The following is a 20336-nucleotide window of genomic DNA, read 5'->3' on the forward strand; positions in this document are numbered from 1 at the left end:
ACTCATCACACTCTCACTCATCACACACTCATCACACTCTCACTCATCACACACTCACTCATCACACACTCTCACTCATCACACACTCTCACTCATCACACACTCTCACTCATCACTCTCTCTCACTCATCACACACTGAATTTTGGCTTCACCAAATCCTGACAGTCTTTTTTTAACAAATAATTTAATAAAGTTGTTACTAAACTTAGGAACACTAATTTTAATAATACACAAAAATTACAAAAATGTCTTTACAAATTTGCACAGATGGATTTTTAATATTTAATAATACTTGTAACAACAACAACAATAATAATAATAATAATAAAACACATTGTATGGTGGTGTTATAAGAAAATAATCAGAGACTCTGATGTTATTCTTACATTTCTGAGGTCAAATATTTTCTCCTGAAGTGTTTTATTCTTTGACCAACGAGTTCTATTAGAATTGTTTATTAAAGAACGACACACTGAATGTGTTTTTATCCGTTTCTAGCTACATCCTCAAACAAACTTATAGGTAGAAAGCTGCACTGTTTTACCAAAGCATTCTACAGTAAAGTTACATTTTTTTATTTTCATATAAAAAATCTATTCAAAAAAATCTATAAATAACAAAAAAATGCAAGTTTTAAAACAAGTCTTTATATAGAAAAATATATAAAACTATAAAACATCAATAAGAAAATAAAACTTGTTTTAAACAATATATCCAAGCTAGTTATAAATGATTTGTTTTTGTTATTTATTTATTTATTTATTTATTTATTTTTATTTATTTATTTTTTTTATTAAAAAACAAACCTAAAAACAGAAAAACGTTTTATTTTCTAGAGAAGTAATTAATGACAGTGTGGTGATTATTCTTCTAATTTTTTTGTTTCCATTTTTTTCACAGCAGTTTGCCAAAATGTAGAATTTATTCCTTTATTAATGCACGACATCATACTTTTTATCCGTTTCCAGTTATTTTAGCTCGTTCCTGTTCTTACTGCTGCGATAGCAGGGATAAAAAGTCACTCCTGAAGTCATCTGACACTGTAGGCTCCTTCCATAAACATTAAATAAGCATAAAAACCATAAACGCATTGAAACGTTACACAAGTTTATAAACTGTGTCTCTGTGAATGAGCTGTTGCTATAGAAACGCCTGTGCCTTGAAGCCTCCTGACCAATCAGAGTCCAGAATTTAATGCTGATTTGAGATTAAATGATTTTAATGTCAGTGGTGAGATTTACATTAACACCAAAAATCCAAAGTGATTTTAAACACTCCGCTAGCAGGATATGATCGTTACACACTACATTTAGCCTGATTAGCTGCAAATCTTAAGATTTTCCTTTTTTTTTTTAGAAATAAATCCAGTTTATTGGTCATCAGAGTAAACGTTAAATGGGAGTGTTGCTTGTGTGAGAAGTTAACATGACGCAAACTGGAGCATGACAGCGGATCTTTTTTAAAGAAGACGTTGGTCAGGTTTTCAGTTCTGGCCGCAGACGATAAAAGCGCCTCAGGATCCCACGTCAAAGCAGGAAGACGTATCGGAAAGCAACGAGCCCTTGCTTGAAAAGCCGAACGCTAAAGCTTTCCAACTGTCAGCGTCAGCGCGGACGCAGGGAAGAAGGATGAGGAGATGATGGAAGAGGGACAGGAAGTGATAGAGGGATGAGGAAACGATAGCCTTCGCTAGAGGTCGAGGGTCACGTCGAGACGATCGGGATTTTTAAATCTCACCTCGTCGATAAGCTTCCGTTTTTATCCACATGTGACAGGTGATAAGAATTTTCATGTTTATTCATTTCACTTCCATTGGAGAAAAAATTCTTTGTGTGTGTGTGTGTGAATGTGTGAGTGTGTATCTGTGTGTGTGTGAGCATTTGTGTGTGGCTGAGTGTGAGAGTGTGTGTGTGTGGCTGAGTGTTAGAGTGTGTGTGTATGAGACAGAAATATCATCATTGTGTATCTGTGTGTCTTTTCCCCAGCTCTCCTGATCCTCACACTCCTGATCCTCTTGTGTCTATCAGTTTGTCACCTTGGCAGTTTTAGTTGGTTTGTGGAGCCTCAGCTCGCCCGCCAGGCACCGAGACGACAAAAGGCAAATTGTTGCCAGGCCGATGCCAAGCTGGTGCCACGCCGTGACCTAATAAATCCGGCGCCGCGGCGGGTTGCGACCTGGAAACAAGCGTGAAGCCCAGACAGATTGGCGGAGCAGCAGTGGGTCGAGATGGTGCTGATATTCCACCGACACACTCCGCCTCGATCTGTGTGTCTTAGCCGAAACATCTTCAACCTGCCAACACAGCTTTTACAACACAGCAACAACTTTTTAGCTGTTTTTAGCGATCTGAAACTCATTTTGCATAAAATTCTCTCATTAATTACATCTCAGTGTATCAACTGAAGTTATTGAAGTCTCCTTCACTAGCCGCTAAATTGCACAAAAACACCATGAAATCTCCACACCAGCCTGTGCTTACGTGTGTTAGCTACATAGCAAGCTAACCTCATTAGCTTAAACGTATTCAGCGTAAAGTTCAACATTGAGTGTTATCTAGAACAACTATATAGATCAACCAGTGAAAATCTAGGAGGCAGAGACAAGACTCATTAGTCAATCATTCAAAACAAAACGCTTAGGTTAGCATAAACATTGAGACGTGTAGAGAGAAATCAAACAATTAGAACACGCTCTGGGCTAGCAACATGCCAGCTAGATAAGCAAAGTACGGAGTAAAAAAAAAAAAACATAATTGTTGAAAAACACTGAGCTACATTAAAGCCTATTAAAGTCATATTAGCAGTCAACAGATAGCTAGCTAACATGGAAAGATCGAAATCAGAAGCTAGCTCAAAGATAACAGAATGTGGTAAAGCTGCTTTACTTTCACTAGAAACTTTTTACCTAAACCGCCGCCGTAGTCTCTTCATGCTAGCTAATGCTTTAAGGAGCTGTTGTTAATTAGCCTTTAGCTAATTTTTAGCCTTTTACTGCTTATAGGAAGAATTTGTTTTACATGAATGATTTAAACCTTGAGGTGAATGTCTTTAAAAATGAAGTGAAGCAGTTTATAAACTAATAAAATTTTAATGAATTAATAAATGATGCTACCCCTGCCTTTTGCCCTATGTGTGCTGGGATAGGCTCCAGCAGACCCCCGTGACCCTAGGAATTGTAGGAATAAGCGGATATAGACAATGAATGAAATGAATAATAAATGATGCATTTTTGACCGTTTGCAGTTACATTAAATGTTATCAAAAGTTATTAAGAAAAAAAACCTAGCATTTGTTTGTTTATTTATTTATTTAAAATGTGATCAATTATCAGCTTTAGCTTCTTCAACGAAAGAAACTGTAGCTATCGTATTGCGTTATAATTTTCAGAAATCTGTGTGTGGCTAAATTTCTTAAAAGTTAATTCGAAGAGCAGGAAGTTTGTGTGATTTTGTGAGCTGAAGGCCGGACTCGAACCTCGTTGCGTATTCCGCCTGCAGTCTGTGAGCATTGTGTAGAATTCCTTTCTCGTCTGAAATTGATAGAGTTTCAGGTGTTTTTTTTTTCTTCCCCGTCATTAATTAAAAGTAATTATGAGAGCACGGAGGGCAGAGATAACTAAAGAGATAAGAGGTATTATGTCTTGGTTTTTGCTTTTATCAAAGTACATAATTTCCCCTCTAATTTGAATTAATTGGAATTAATTGAATGCTACGCTGCTCTCAATACAGGCGAGTAATCTTAGCGCTCGGAAGAAAAAAAAGAAGGGAGATAAAACCGACCCTTTCCTTTATTCGGGTTAATTACGTTTCGTTTCATTATTTTTTTTCCCCTTCACAGTGCTGAGGAAATAAGAGACGTCGAAAGCTTACGTTATGTGAACACCCCCCCTACCCACCAACCCGCTTAACCCCTCCCCCTCCCTCCTCCCTCCCCTGCTGATCTCCAGCCAGAATAAGTGAACTGTCAGCAAATTCCTTCGAAAAAATTAATTATTTCAGCTTGATAAACCTTTTCATCCACTTGACTCCTTGTGCAGAAAAGCCAATTAATGATGTCAAACACGCTCCGTCTGGTGGGACGGGCCTCGGCTAATGAGTGTATTTACTTCATGCGCCGAATGAAGCGAGCGAAGAGGCGAAACTTTGCCCCGATCTCGACACGACACACCTGTCACCCCGGCCCTCGTGTCACTGCCTCCGGCGGGGGATGAACCCTGTTACAGCGCAGTTTCCTTCTTAAATAATGAACATCTGCATAGCTGGAAATTCACGCAGATGTCAAATCAGCACAAAGACTATAGTAATGTAGATATTTTATAGAAAATTTACTGGATTTGACACAGGAATAAAACACACTCAGGCTGGGAAATACCCCGATCAGTCATAACATTATAACCAGTGAGAGGTGAAGTGAATAAGACTGAGTATCTCCTCATCATGGCACCTGTTAGTGGGTGGGATATATTAAAGGCAGAAAGTCAACATTTTGTCCTCAAAGTTGATGTTAGAAGCAGGAAGCGTAAGGATTTGAGCTTTGAGTTTGATAAAGGACCAAATTGTGATGGCTAGACCACTGGATCAGAGCATCTCCAAAACTGCAGCTCTTGTGGGGTGTTCCCGGTCTGCAGTGGTCAGTATCTATCAAAAGTGGTCCAAGGAAGGAACAGTGGTGAACCGGTGACAGGGTCATGGGCAGTCAAGGCTCATTGATGCACGTGGGGAGAGAAGGCTGGCCCGTGTGATCCGATCCAAAAGACGAGCTACTGTTGCTCAAACTGCTGAAGAAGTTAATGCTGGTTCTGATAGAAAGGGGTCAGAATACACAGTGCAGGACGGGTCAGGGCTGTTTTGCAGGAAAAGGCTGCCCCTCCTGGGCCCCTGAGCAAGGCCCTTAACCATCAACTGTTCAATTGTATAAAATGAGATAAAGTTTAAGTTACTCTGGATAAGAGCATCTGCCAAATGCCAGAAATGTAAATATAAACCTATGTCTAATAAAGAACATGGCTGTTTATCAAAGAAACATGGAAGGACTTGCCATTATCATATGTTATTGTTTCCATAGTAACCACTTACACACCAAGTCGTAGGAGGTTTATGGAAGGAGACTCCAGTATGAACTCTGCTTCTGGAAACGAGGTGGGAAGCGTTTACATTTTTTAAGGTTTTTTTTCAGTAAAATGATATAATCACTCTTTACAGCCGCGATGATCAGAAAAGGATGACAAAGCACATGATGAACTACATTTTATTCCTCAAACAGAGAAAAAAACACACAGAGGTGAAGGAGTGGATGTTTATAGCTGTTTATAGATAACAGGAACTAGCTTATTGTTTCACCGATGATAAATGTAACTATAACCGAATAAAAAGTCACACATGCAATTAATAGACATTTATGATTAAGCGTCTGAGCTGGTGTGTAACTAGTGCCGTTGTTCTTACATCTAAACCCGTCTCGATTTATAGTCCTAAACTCTGTAATTTTAGCGCATGCTAATTTGGTGGATGGACGTTTATCAGAAGTTTAACGCTTAGCTAGTGAAGCTAACACGTCTAACCTGATCATGTTTAAAACCCCCGATGAGCGGTGTACATTTACGCTAACAGGTCCGGCTCGTTAAAGGCTAAGTGTGTGGCTAGTGCTTTGCTCCTGCATGCATGACATTACAGACATTTTCTTTCCCTGACACGATGCTAAATCCTGTCACGGCTAACAACAGAGGCATCCAGGAGGGCAGTGAGGCAGCGGTCAACACAAAGCCAAGCAGCTGGCCAAGGTGTTTGAGCCACGTGGGAAACTTCACTTCTTCCTTTACACTTACAAAACTTTATTTTTGAAGGTTCTTTCAACCTTTCCTTTTATTTATTTTCATGTATTTGTTGATATTTTTGTTGACTTTATTTTTACTTTTATATTATAATTTTTTTAAATAATAAAAATATTTTTGCTTTTTTCATTTGAACTATTTTCTTTTGTATCTTTTATAATTTTTTATTCAATTTTTTTGTTCTGTTTTATTTATTTATTACTTCTGTTGTTTCATTTACCATTTTCCTGTATCTTTTTCTTTGAAACTCAGGTTTTTTGTGGTTTAATATTTTTTAAAAACTGATTTTTTTCTGTTTTATTATTTATTTTTTACATTTTAAACTCAATTCTTAGGATTTTTTTCTGTTGTATTTGTTCCTTTCAAATGATTTCTTGTATTTATTTGCTCTCAATCTTGTTTTCTTCTCTTTAGCTTTTTATTTTATTTCTGATTATTGATTTATTTTTATTTTTTTCTTAAAAAAAAGAAATTCCTCTTAGTTTCTTAATTTCCTCATGGTGTTTTTAATGATTTAATGATTTAAACAATACATAGTATTATTATGGCTGCTCATCTTTATTTTCCATACTAGATATATATATACACTATTTTATTATTATTATTGCCAAAAGTATTCACTCACCTGCCTTGACTCGCATATGAACTTAAGTGACATCCCATTCCTAATCCATAGGGTTCAATATGACGTCGGTCCACCCTTTGCAGCTATAACAGCTTCAACTCTTCTGGGAAGGCTGTCCACAAGGTTTAGGAGTGTGTTTATGGGAATTTTTGACCATTCTTCCAGAAGCGCATTTGTGAGGTCACACACTGATGTTGGACGAGAAGGCCTGGCTCTCAGTCTCCGCTCTAATTCATCCCAAAGGTGTTCTATCGGGTTGAGGTCAGGACTCTGTGCAGGCCAGTCAAGTTCATCCACACCAGACTCTGTCATCCATGTCTTTATGGACCTTGCTTTGTGCTCTGGTGCACAGTCATGTTGGAAGAGGAAGGGGCCAGCTCCAAACTGTTCCCACAAAGTTGGGAGCATGGAATTGTCCAAACTGTCTTGGTATGCTGAAGCATTCAGAGTTCCTTTCACTGGAACTAAGGGGCCAAGCCCAGCTCCTGAAAAACAACCCCACACCATAATCCCCCCCTCCACCAAACTTTACACTTGGCACAATGCAGTCAGACAAGTACCGTTCTCCTGGCAACCGCCAAACCCAGACTCGTCCATCAGATTGCCAGATGGAGAAGCTTGATTCGTCACTCCAGAGAACGCGTCTCCACTGCTCTAGAGTCCAGTGGCGGCGTGCTTTACACCACTGCATCCGACACTTTGCATTGCACTTGGTGATGTATGGCTTGGATGCAGCTGCTCGGCCATGGAAACCCATTCCATGAAGCTCTCTGCGCACTGTTCTTGAGCTAATCTGAAGGCCACATGAAGTTTGGAGGTCTGTAGCGATGGACTCTGCAGAAAGTTGGCGACCTCTTCGCACTATGCGCCTCAGCATCCGCTGACCCCGCTCCGTCAGTTTACGTGGCCTACCACTTCGTGGCTGAGTTGCTGTCGTTCCCAAACACTTCCACGTTCTTATAATACAGCTGACAGTTGACTGTGGAATATTTAGGAGCGAGGAAATTTCACGACTGGATTTGTTGCACAGGTGGCATCCTATCACAGTTCCACGCTGGAATTCACTGAGCTCCTGAGAGCGACCCATTCTTTCACAAATGTTTGTAAAAACAGTCTGCATGCCTAGGTGCTTGATTTTATACACCTGTGGCCATGGAAGTGATTGGAACACCTGATTCTGATTATTTGGATGGGTGAGCAATACTTTTGGCAATATAGTGTATATATATATATCTAGTTGAGTGACGGAGACGTCCTTGTTCTTTCCCAAACTAAGACGCATCATGCATCATGAGCTTTAGGGTTTGACTGAAAGAAACTGAAAGAAATCAGGTTCCTCACACAGACACAGAACCAGCACAGAACCACACACACACACACTAATCCTCCTCAAGCAGAAGCAGGAGCTGGAACCTGACGTTCCACAATGTCAGTTTATTTTCATTTTCTTCTCAGCATGTGGCGAAGGTTTGACATTCTTCTGTCTGAAAAAGGAAGCGTGGAGGATCTCCAGGCAAACAAAGTGAACCGAGCGCGCTAGTAACTCGAGCCGGCTTTTTATAATGACGTCTAAATCAGCTGCTCTGGAACCGACACCACTCCAAAGTCTGGAATGTTTCACTGCGAGACGCAGAACAGAACGTCTCGGGAAATTTATAGCGTCGTTTTTTTTTTGTTTTTAATCACATTTACAACAAATTTACGTTTAGAACCTTACAGAACCTTCTCGGTTCCTCAGAGCGACACCGACGTGCTCCAGATGATTGTCTGGGGTTCTTTTTTCCACTGTGCAGGTGCCAAGCAGAGGTCAAAGGTCACCATGGAGCGCATGACTCACGCTCTCCCACGGTGGGCTTCGGCGTTCCCATGGGCGCGAGCACCTGTTCCGCATGTGGGAGGTAGAGAAAGAAGACCCACGGGACACGTTCAGAGCACAGAGAAGTGGAATTCTGGGAATTCTGGACATGATGATGATGATGTATGGGCGAAGGGTAGACAAGACACCTTGCGCGTTGCACCTGTAGCGACGGCTCACGTTACGAGCACAAGGAAAGCCAGGAATGTGTGCAAGCTTCTGAAGAGAGCCCACACTAGTGGACCACGGCAGATGGGACGCACAGGCCTGGCTTAAATTAGACACACTCCCACACACACACACTCACAAACAGAGGCATGCATGTGTGCGTGTGTATGTGTGCGTGTGTATGTGTGTGTGTGTGTGTGTGTGTGTGCACTTATAGCCATGGATATTTGCAAACACTTTTACAGCCTGCACTCAAGCACCTGCTCACACGCCTTCAAGTTCCTACACAGTGCAGGTGAAGTGTGTTCCTGTGTTAAGCCGTAACACACACACACACACACACACAGTCGCACACATACAGGCTGTGAGATTAGCAACGCTAATAAATGTCAAACACGCCAAAGCTGGCTATTCCACCTCCTTCGGGATCACTTGGAGAATTCCTCCACCCCATATTCTGTACTAAACTAGTATAAAACTGTGATCATGTGACCTGAAATTCTTCATGCCATCACATTAAAAAAAATAATAAAAAATGTAAAAATTAATCAAAAAAATTTCATTTGAAGAAGTGAAGGGTGGGGGGATCTGGGAAATAAATGCATAAAGTTATAAAATAATTATATGTGAAAACAAATTGAAGCTTAATTAAATAAATGAATCAACTGCAATAAATAAATAAATCTGAAAACAAAGTCAATTACTTAAAAAATCACTAGGAAAATAAACAAATAAAAAAAATATATGTTTTTTTTTAATTACAAAAAAATAATGAATCATAAAAGTAAAAAAAAATCATAAGGGGAAAAAAACATGTGGACGTAAACAAATGGGTCGAATTGGAAAAATTAGACACGTGTGGAAAAAAAATCACATGAAAAAATCATTTGTAAATCTGATCTGAAAACAAATGAATCGTTTGGAAATAAGTGAATCATTTGAAATGAATCATTTGAATATGACTCCTTAAAGAATTACACGTGTAAATAATTGAATCATATGAAAAAAAGTGAAAATGTAAAGTGCCTCAAAAACACGTTCTTGCACAAAACCATGTAATTAGAGCAGAAGAGTGTTTTCTACACAAAATATTGTGTTCTGCTGAATGTAACACAAAACAAACAATCAAACCAAGAGAATCTGTGTACAGGAAGCGGCGAGGCGTTATATCCTGTTTTGACAGTTTGTGTATACTATAGCGAAGTGCAAACACAACATCAGCCGAGTGTGTATTACAACCTCGGCGCAAACGAACGTGACGGGAATATTCCCAAAAACAAAAGAGGTTTAAAAAAAAAAGAAAAGAAAAGAAAGAAAAAAACCTCTGGAGGTAAGCTAATTAAATTATAATCAGCACGGATTAATTAATCTATAATATTTATTCCTCTGTTTGGAAGAGGAGGCAGCGTAATAAAGGGTGTGTGGGGTTTTTTTTGTGGCTCTGCACCGCATTGTCTTAATAAAAACGCAGCGAGCTCAACATGGCCCCCTTGACGCCTCTGCCAGAAGGTTATTGCTGATACCGAGCTCGCTGAAAGCACTTATCACGTGCGACAAATAATTAAAGCGTCCGATAATAAGGAAATTAACATGGTCTTTGTGTGCGTTTGGTCTTTTTATTTTTTGCGCAGGACTCGGCTCATTGTGACGGAGCCTCTTAGGCGAGCCGGGGAATAAATTACGCAAAGAAAAGATGTAGTCATTAGGGGCGCTGATAAGGTGACAGAGAAAAGGAGAGAAGGCTTCCTCTCTCTCTCTCTCTCTCTCTCTCTCTCTCTCTTTTCGTCCGCCATTCAGGAGGAAATATTGGAAGCCGAGGTTGCAGATGAAACGATTTGGTCCACAGGGAGCCAAAAAAAAAGACGAGATGAAAAACAAATATCCTGCACAAATATTTGGCAGAGAGGAGTGGCTTCCATTCAGATACTTTCTTGTGGCAGCTCAACAACCAGCAGGAGCCGAAAAATGCATTTTTTAATATTGCGTTCAAAAATCTGCCCGAAAAGTCACACGTTATACTTCATCCGTTTTTCACACAAGAGCACTGAATTTTACATTGGTGATTCATTTGAATTGATGATTTTTGCGTGATTCGTTCGTTCAATTCGTTTTTATATGACTGACACATTTGAATAAATTCATGATTCATTCGTTTCAACTCATTCACATGATTCGTTTATGCTCACGGGTGAGTTTGACACGTTAATCATTTCTTTCAAACGATTCTTTGATTCTGAGGTTAATCCGATGATTCATCTGTTTCTTCACATGTGCTCTTTACACTCGATTCATTTCTTTGGACACCTTCATCTTCCACACGATTCATTTTAACATCCAGTTACATGATTCGTCAAGTGATTCGAAGGTGATGACTCATTTGTGAAATGATTCCTTGTCACATTTGAGATTTTTTGAGTCAGTTCTTTCCACGTGTGAAATTTCTGACACATGATTCGTTTACTTTCTCATCAGTCAATTCTCCTGTTTTCACATGATTCATATACGTGATTCAAATGAGATTTTGAAGCCTGGTTCAGTTATTTTCTCATTAATTATTTGCATGATGGTTTGAAGTGATTCCTTTACATATCACTGATTTAATTTCACATCTGATTATAGATATGAACATATTATTTATTCATTTTGCCGTGTTCCTTTTTCATTTTAAGTATCAGATTCATTTGTCGCAATTCTTTCTGCATGGATTTATTTTTCACATTTTCTTTATGGTACCTGATTTGTGTATTTACACGTTATGAAATTTTTCATTACTTTTTACTGTAGTTTTTTTTTACTGTAAAAGTTTAAGAAAATCCTTTAAAATGTTTATTTCAGCTCCTGAGCGAGGTCCTGGGCCCATATTTCTGTTCTGCCTCACGCCATTCATGCTAGTGACACGGACAGGAAGTAGCAGCAGCGTGTGTTACATGCATCATCATGATTAGCCTTGTATGGTGCTCACGGTGCTCTTCCGTAGCGATGCCCCCTATAGTCCCTCCCTGGCTCTTTGACGCTTGACCCCGGCTTGATTGGCACGGCTGCTGCTCGCGCCAGGGGGAAGCGCCATGGCCTTACAAGTTTAGGAAGCATCGGTGACAGCGCATTGTCTTCTAACAAAGACGGCAGACGAGATCTGAGGGGGGGACGAGGAACAATGGCGGAGGAAGAGACACGCATGAACGCTCGCCGCCTCTTTTATACCGCAGGCCGTCTAGACAGTGATGTTCCACACCAAAAAGGTTTTTTTTTTATGATTTATTTTTTTCTTTTACAAAACAAACGCAGCTACGATCCTCCATCGTCTATGCTAAGGGTCAAAACGGTGGTATCCAGTTCAGCGCTAATCAGCGCTAATGAATTCTCATGTTGACGTGAATTTCAGCGTCTGTAAAGAAAGGCTTTGTCTTTGCCCAGTGAAGGACAGGTGGTCCGCCGCCGAGCAGGAGCAGCAGCAGGAGGCCCGACAGCACACGCTAAAACACACACATGTACACTCGCTCACACGGCGCAAAAACTTCACACCCCGGCATGGAGGAAGAGCTCCGGAAGCTTTCCACAGGACCTACACGGAGCACAGCAGCATGATTTACATCACATTACTCCACGTCTGGCCCTGGGAGGAATCTCGGACGTCTACGAGCGCAGAGCCCACTGTAACGTGAGAAGGGTCTGACGAAGCCGATTCACACATCTCAGCAGCTGGATTCTCTAATCCCATTGGTCAGAAGCTGGATGTTGGTAATTTTCCTAAAGCAGCACATCTGGACGTATTGTATTCGTTTTATACTACAGAGATTCAACAATAATTATACGCTTAAATGATTATTTAATGATTTTAATCAATAATAGCTAATAATAGCTGTTATAGCAGCTACAGACAATCCTTCCATCACAGGTCTCTTTTGTGATGTTTACAGCTTTGTTACATCGTGAAGACAAAACACTGAGACTGGAGACTCCTTCCATAAACGTGTTTTCTTTCTTTTATATATGTGTAAATCTCGACACCTTTTCCATCCAGGTGAGCGAGCTGTCATTACTATAAAAATGCTAACATAATACACGGATGTTACAGGTGGAGCTGCTGTCAGAGCTGCTGCAAAATCGACGGCGCTGCAGTGTGACGGAAAACAAAGCGCTTTGGGGTGAGAAGAGAAAACTGGGCTTCATCGCACACATCAACACCCCGTGGTCTTTTATTCCATCTTTAACAGTCCTTAACAGCAGAGGGCTCGAATTTCTCGTATTTATGCTAACTAGCCGGTTGTAACGAACCCCTCTGCAGCGTCAGGCTGTAAATCACGCAGCAACTGCGCTGGACTCCATGCCACCCACTGTGCTGCTGCAGCATGCAGAGAATGGGCATGTCGCATGCCAGCGGGGCTGGAACTCAATAGGCCTGTATGTTTCACCCCCTTCCTCGTCCCAGCAGGTCAGCTGTGTGTGTATGTGTGTGTGTGTGTTTGTGTGATGATACTGGAAAGAATCATAGTCAACCCCCCTGCAGTCTCAGAGGCCACCGCTTCGCCACTGTAACCCGATCCCCGAGTCGGACACGCCTCTACATTCGGACTTCATTTCAAATCTCCCTGTCTCGAAAACTCGGAGAAAAGAAAAAATAATAAACACTCGATGAAAAAATAAAAGCTGCAAAATGAAGAACTGCCACGAAACGCTGCACTCGCCCCTGCTTCCCTAGCAGACCGAAAGCGGAGCAGGCTTCGCTTGCCAACGGGGGTCCGTCACCATGGCGACGCCTAAGCAATGCCTGCATAATTAGGGAGGTTAAACGGTAGCGCGGAGGCATGTCCTGACTCTTATTGGACAGCCTGAGGAGCGTATTTACATTCTGAGGTTCAAAAACACCAATTTAACCTGCCCACTGCCTCTCATACACACACACACACACACTTACTTTAGTGGAAATATTATTTTGCCTTAAAGCAAAAACAAAGACAAGTATATAGCGAAAAAATCCCACTGTGTAGAGTGAAGAGGAAATCGTGATGCCACCAACTACTGATGAAATGAAATGTACCAATAAATGGATAAAAAAATGAAAATAATCAACATTCAGGTTTTTATTCCTGTCTTTCTGCTAGCGGTCTCATCCCAAATTCAAGCATCCTTGGCTCCTTGAGCCCTAGTTGAGCAACCAGTTTTTTTTATTTGCTACCTGAAACGTATCATCGTTCAACTCCTAGAGGAATATTTAAGAGGAGAATGTTTGCCCTCGTGTTTGCGGTCTCGGTTTGGAAAGTAGATATTCCCTCAGCCCGGGTGTATCAGGCCAACAATACCCCGCCATCTTAGTTCCTGTTTGGATCAGTTCACGCCTTTCAGAGGCTCCATGTGATCCCAGGGCACATTAGCATAAGAAAGTGTTTGGTCCTGCCTGGTGGCCGAGGAGCCACAACAGACATCCAGCTGTCCATTCAGCCCCCCCCCACCCCCCCTTTTTCCCTCCGACAGCCTCGGCTAGAATCAATCATGTTTACCCAGCCTCCTCCTTTTCCTCTCTCATCCTTAACCGCTCTTTAGTACACCTCAACGGATCCCCGTGTTCGACGACACGGCGCACTCCGCCGCCCAATCCGCCGGCGCCGTGTGACTCGGGCCGCCATCCGTCAGCAGCCTGACAGCTCTTCGAGTGCTGATTTATCTAATTAGCAATCAATTAGCTTGTTACAACTGGATGCAATTACCTTTTTACAGAGAGGGCAGCTGGTGGAGGTAATAAATCGCCCCGTAAGTGGCACCCCCTCCGTCCTCTCCCCTCCCGCTCCCCTCTTCACACGAGTGTCGGACAGAATTACAGAGCCGCCGCTGAAACGCAAACACCGTCTCCCGGGACTACTTCTCTCCGCCGTGCTAATGTGCCGAAATCCCACTTTAATGAATATTGGACGAGTGAAAAGAAAGGAAAATGGGAAGCCTCTTTCATAATAAGGCCAGATTTCCGCCCGGTCTAATCCTCCGACAAAAAGCCGGGGTTGTTTTACAGCTGCCCCACACGCCGAGGTGCGCGAGGGGTCAGCGAATAATTTTCTGCATGGTTTGAAGCCATTAAGAGTGACCGGTGGCCGAGTGCACACGCAGCCTCCACTCGCTTTGTGTGTGTGTGTGTGTGTGTGTGTGAAACGAAACCCTGCTGAATTGTTTAGTACTTTAAAGTAGACCGTAAATGGACATGTGAGGAATTATTAACATGTGGATTATTTTTTGACTCAGTGTGTTGAGTCATGTTGCTCTGACTTTTTCTGGAATTTTCTCGATGAATTTCTCAGACTGTGCAGATGAAAACATTCTAAACAAACACACACACACACACACTTCACTTTTTTGTTGTTCATGCTTTTTTCTTTCTTTTTCCCCTCAGTATTTTAACACGCATCTCTGACGTTTTTTTCCCCCCGAGCTGCTGCTCCGTATCTCCTACGTAAAACGCTCTCACTTCGAAACGTGTTAAAAATACGAACGTTTTTATTCATTCGACATGTTTTCATTTGTTTCTTTACTACACTTCCTAAATAAACTTTGAAAAAGAAGTTCTTTCAGAGAGTCACGCCTAACGGCTTAATGACCGGAAAAGACCGGTTTAGTCTCGGAGCAGCACTGTGGACTGTTCAGAAACTTTTCGGAATGAAAACTGAAATTTGTTGAAATATTATTATCTCTCTGTTGTCGTCAGCTTTCAATAACGATTCGCTGAGTCAGGAAAGACTTCGCTATGAAACACAGACACAAAAGAAGGTAGAAATTTTGCCGGAAAGTTCCACATTGCATCTGCTTCGGGAGACTTTTTTACTTTTCTTTTCTAATTCTTATTAGAAATTTTTTTTCTAATTAAACTTTAATAATTGAACTCTTTCTAGCCTGCTGTCCGAAAGTATGCTAGCTGTTGATGCTAATCTGCGAGGACGTGTGACTGAAGGTGGCAACAAATAAAAAGACAAATAATATATTTTGTGCTAAGATTTATTATTTAATGCTAGTGATTAGATGCCCAGGTTATTCTGTAACTCTTCAGCTGATCAGTTAGCATGCTAATCCCAGGTTTGACAGTACGCTAGTTTCCTCAGAACAGAATATGCTTGTGTCACAGAGCCTCAGCAGCCGCTGATCATTTTTCCTCCAGCTCAGCGTGATTAAAGCCTCGTTCACGGCCCTGATTCCATCTGGAGGCTTTGTTCCCGTTCCGAGTTCCTACGATTCATCCGCGCCGACTTTCATTCATCTCTTAATGAAGATTCGTCCTTTGGGATGATGAGCGGAATCGGCCCTTAACCTTGCTGAAGGTGTAGAAGAAAAGACAGAGCGTTTTATTGGAGGCGTTATGGGCGTCGAGGTGAAGGGAAGTCAGTCTTCTGCTTTTGAAACAGCGACAGCGCTGTCGAATCCTCCGTTCTGATTGGTCAGAAAATAATTTGAAAATTAAATAATAACTTAACATGTTAAATAATAATAATAATAATAATAATAATAATAATAACAACCTTAACATGTGAATCCTTTACAGAAAATAATGTCAAAATGATTTCAATAAATAATCATTTTAAACTGTACAAAAAATGTATAATAATAATAATAATAATAATAATAATATTTTTAAATTAAAAAATTAAAAATAAAATGATAAGACTTCTTTTGTAAGTTTCAGATTTTTAAAAATTACGTAAATGAATAACTTTTAACGTGGCCCCATAGCTGATGTTAGCCTACTGACCAAACCCATGCTAGCTAGCATAGAATTTGAGAGGAAATACAACTGAAGTTAGCTTCTTGATATATTTTTTGGCAAAAAAAAAGTATTTCTTATTTTTACAATTTTCTTAAAAAAGTCCTTCATTCTGAAACATTATTGTTTCTATAGCAACAGCTTGTTCACCGCGACTTCAATATATATATATATATATATATATATATATATATATATATATATATATATATATATATATATATATATATGTATATTTAAAATCATGTGTAATCACTGATATGCTGTAACTTTGTGTAAGGAGATGTTTTTGTAACAGTTATGGAAGGGGTCTTCAGCGTCAGAGAGCTGTGACAGCGTAAAAACTGTAAATTTTGAGTAAAAAGAAAGAAAAAGAATGTTGAGGAAACGAGTGACCTAGCAGCTACATGTTTCTCATTTAACTATAAAAGGATAAAAATACATAAAAGGATGGTCCTCGCGGGTAAACTGCTGTCCTGTACGAGGAATAAAACCTTTCTTTTTTCACGAATGACACGTTTAAAATGTGTAACCTTCAAACTCTGAGCACATTCCTGTACGAGACTCATACTGAAGCTATCTCGAAGCATGGCGTGTTTTCGACTGGTTTCAGGTCTGCTGCAATATTAAGAAGTTTGTGGCTTTGTTTTTTATTCAGATGTTCTGTGGAAATGTCAGTCCTCGCTTCAAAATGTGTGAGTGGAAACCACAATACAGACGGTCATGACTTCTAGCGGTATGAATACTATTATAGACAGACTGTGTGTGTGTGTGTGTGTGTGTTTTTCTATCCATTGGTTCCATTCAGCTTGCAAGATGTTTCCAGGAATTTGGTTTTTTAGATCCTTTTAATAGTGGCTCTTTACAATTCCTTCCGTGTGTATTCCGGCTCCCAGAGCGTGCCGTCTTTGCCTAATCCTTCTCTAGAGCTTAGCCGCAACCACTGAGACGAAACTCAAATCCAGGTACGTCTGAATATCTCTTTTCACCTGCTCGCGGTGCGGCGGCATGACAATGGTGGCACCTGACAAGGCAAGGTTAATCCAATACGCTGGCGTATTATGCGGGGTCAAACTCCATATCGTGCGTTTAGCGTATCATTAATTTCCAAACCTGCGGCCTGGGGTCCCTAGGCACACAATGACTCGCTACATTAGCTAAATGGCCAGCAGGCTGTAGCCTGTAATGAGATGAGTCGCCGGTGTGGCCGGTCGTTCATCATCCTGCTCGCTCCAATACAGGCCTTCTTTTATCTGGTCCCTCTCGGAGCTGATGTCATCATGGCCGACATTAATCAGCTGTCACGGGAGCCGGGGACTCCCATAATGCCCTATTAGCGTCCCCGTTCCAAAATCATTAGCCGCAAACGAACGGTCAGAGATTGGCCACTGTGACCAGGTCTATCAAACGGGCCGGTTCTCTATCTGAGGAAGGTTCTAGATTCGAAAGCTCTTACACATGCCACTAACATGTGACTAGTTTACTCCTAACCAGACTACCCAGACGCTGAACTATCTCTGAACCATGTCCACATTCTTTCCACTTCAAAAACCGGGAAATAAAAACTTGCTTTCAAGCCTGTTCCAAGGTTAGCCATGTCATTTCCTGCCTTTAAAAAAAAAGCAATGCATTTTGGGAATCCCATTATTACTACAAATAGGATTGAAAGACCCTACGGGAAGCATTTCCCATGGATCCCTGAGAAGGCTAAATAATCGTACACATTGTGGGATATTTCTCCCGCGGGACGCTATAAACGCCGGGCCTGTTAGGATTAGGGCTCCTGCCTCCCACTTTGAGCATCTATTTCAATAAGGTAGCCATATGTCATGGTCCTGCAACACACCACACCAGGAAAAAGTGATTACTAGCGCTTAATAGGTGTCACCACTCCATTGTGAGGAACAGGATTATGGGGGTCAAGTATCATATTAATCAAATGCCAATTTGCCGATTCATTCAGCGTTGTTTGGCCTCGAACACGTCCACGTCGCTCGCCCTCGCGTGTATTTCAATTACTCCTCCTGACAGATGAGCTTGTGGACATTAGCTGCTAATAAGCAATGAATGACATGAGCTAAGACTGATGGACTGCTGTTCATTTAACATTCTGAAAAACTCCAAAGAAATCAATAAAAATGGAAAATTGGGCCAAGATTTTTTTTTTTAAAATGATTCATTTATTTCCATTAAATTTTTTTTATTACACAATTAATTTATTTCACATAATGTTGTATATCATTTTTTTTATTCTGATATAATGTTTTTTGTACACATGATTCATTTACTTTACTTTTGTATAAATGATTCATTTATCCTCCTTTGTTTTACACGATTCATTTATTTAATAAGATTGTTACACATTATTTATTTATTTATTTATTTTGTTATTAAAAATGATTCATTTATTTTCAGTTGATTCCCAAACACGATTCATTTATTTTAAATGATTTCTACAACTGACTCATTTAATCACATATGATTCCTAGAAATGATCCATTTTTTAATAATTTTTATTTTAATTTTTTTTTCTGCACAATATTCATTTATTTGGATTTTTTATATGTTTTTTGATTGTTTTTTTTTATACAGATTTTTTTTTCCTTTTTTTTTTACCTGCATTTTGGGTTTTATTTATTTTCACATTTTTAAAAAAATCTTTTTCACAGATTTTTACATTAATCCCTTTTTTTTTCTTGTGATTTAAAATAAACAAATTCTCTAGTCACCGTCGTTGTTTATATGTAAGTCTTGTTATTTCATATTTCTTCTTAATACCTCACATAAATATTTCTTCTTTACAGGTGATTGACATCTGATTTTTTTTTTATCAGGAAACTGTCACCATGAGGCTAATTGACGAAGAGCGTCACTTCACTGTTATAGCGTACGACCTAGCGGCTCCTCGCTCTCCTCGCTCTTTTGGACAATAAACCCACTCAGCATTTAAGAGGCTTGTATCAAATTAATGCCCTCATTAAGTGAACGAGGGAACCATTTGCAGGGGTGGGGACGAATATGCAGATAAGCCTGGGCCGGCCTTCTTAATGTAGGGGGTGGGGAACGGAGGAGGCTAGCAGTTTTAGCACTACTAGGCTATTCATCAACGCGGGAAAGGAGCCATCAGTCCGTCAGAAAGAACGACATACTGAATACAGAGTGTGTGTGTGTGAGTGTGTGTGTGAGTGTGTGTGTGTGTGAGTGTGTGTGAGTGTGTGTGTGAGTGTGTGTGTGTGTGCGTGTGAGTAGCGTCCATCACGTTTTCCACATAAAAACAGTCCTGAAAATAATTACATCCCATTTCCGCACAAACACGGAGCAGAACCGCGAGTCCTTTTATTTTGTCAGATTCGACATTTTATTACATGCTAACATAAATCTGGAGTCATGGAGCAGCACTGAGTGAGCGGACTGCAGCTAGCACAGTTAGCATGCTAACCCGAGAACAACCATCTCATTTTACACTGATCACTGGTACTGTTCTTTCTTTCTTTCTTTCTTTCTTTTTCTTTCTTTCTTTCTTTCTTTCTTTCTTTCTTTCTTTCTTTCTTTCTTTCTGTCTTTCTTTCTTTCTTTCTGTCTTTCTTTCTTTCTTTCTCTCTCTCTGTATTTCTTTCTTTCTTTCTTTTTCTTTCTTTCTTTCTTTCTTTCTTTCTTTCTTTCTTTCTTTCTTTCTTTCTTTCTGTCTTTCTTTCTTTCTTTCTTTCTTTCTTTCTTTCTGTCTTTCTTTCTGTTCTGGATTCTGAAGCTGTACTGAATGCTGTAGGTCTAGAGCCCTGACATTAATCTCAGTAATTTTGTTATTAATTAAGTCGTGATAATTAATCATCGTGTTCTGTGTTTCCGAGTTCCTTAGCGAGCGACGTTTCCACTTCTGTGGTACTTTTTATTCCACATGAGATTTGATTAAAATGCCTGAGAGCTGAGTGTGCTTTAGCATAAAGCGGTATTAATAATTAGCTGCATTACAGCGCAGGAGCGTTATGAATATTCCGATTTGGAGCTGCGCAGGACCACTTCATAATTCCTTTCATTAAAGCTGAGGAACCTCTTCATGATAAGAGACTGTTCCCAGTGCAAAGCTGTGTTTATGATCACCCCAGGCTGAGAGCAGCAATT

General features: G+C 40.3%; 1 protein-coding gene across 1 annotated transcript in view; it reads right to left on the reverse strand.

The window, feature by feature from the left end:
• The window catches only part of LOC131347269 (trichohyalin-like), a gene marked incomplete at its 5' end in the record, with an annotated part of 60100 nt that overhangs the window by 38501 nt on the left and 1263 nt on the right, over positions 1-20336 (reverse strand). The window lies entirely within an intron of this gene.

This window comes from Hemibagrus wyckioides, linkage group LG26, assembly GCF_019097595.1.
Source record: "Hemibagrus wyckioides isolate EC202008001 linkage group LG26, SWU_Hwy_1.0, whole genome shotgun sequence".
In the NCBI taxonomy this organism is placed as follows: domain Eukaryota; kingdom Metazoa; phylum Chordata; class Actinopteri; order Siluriformes; family Bagridae; genus Hemibagrus; species Hemibagrus wyckioides.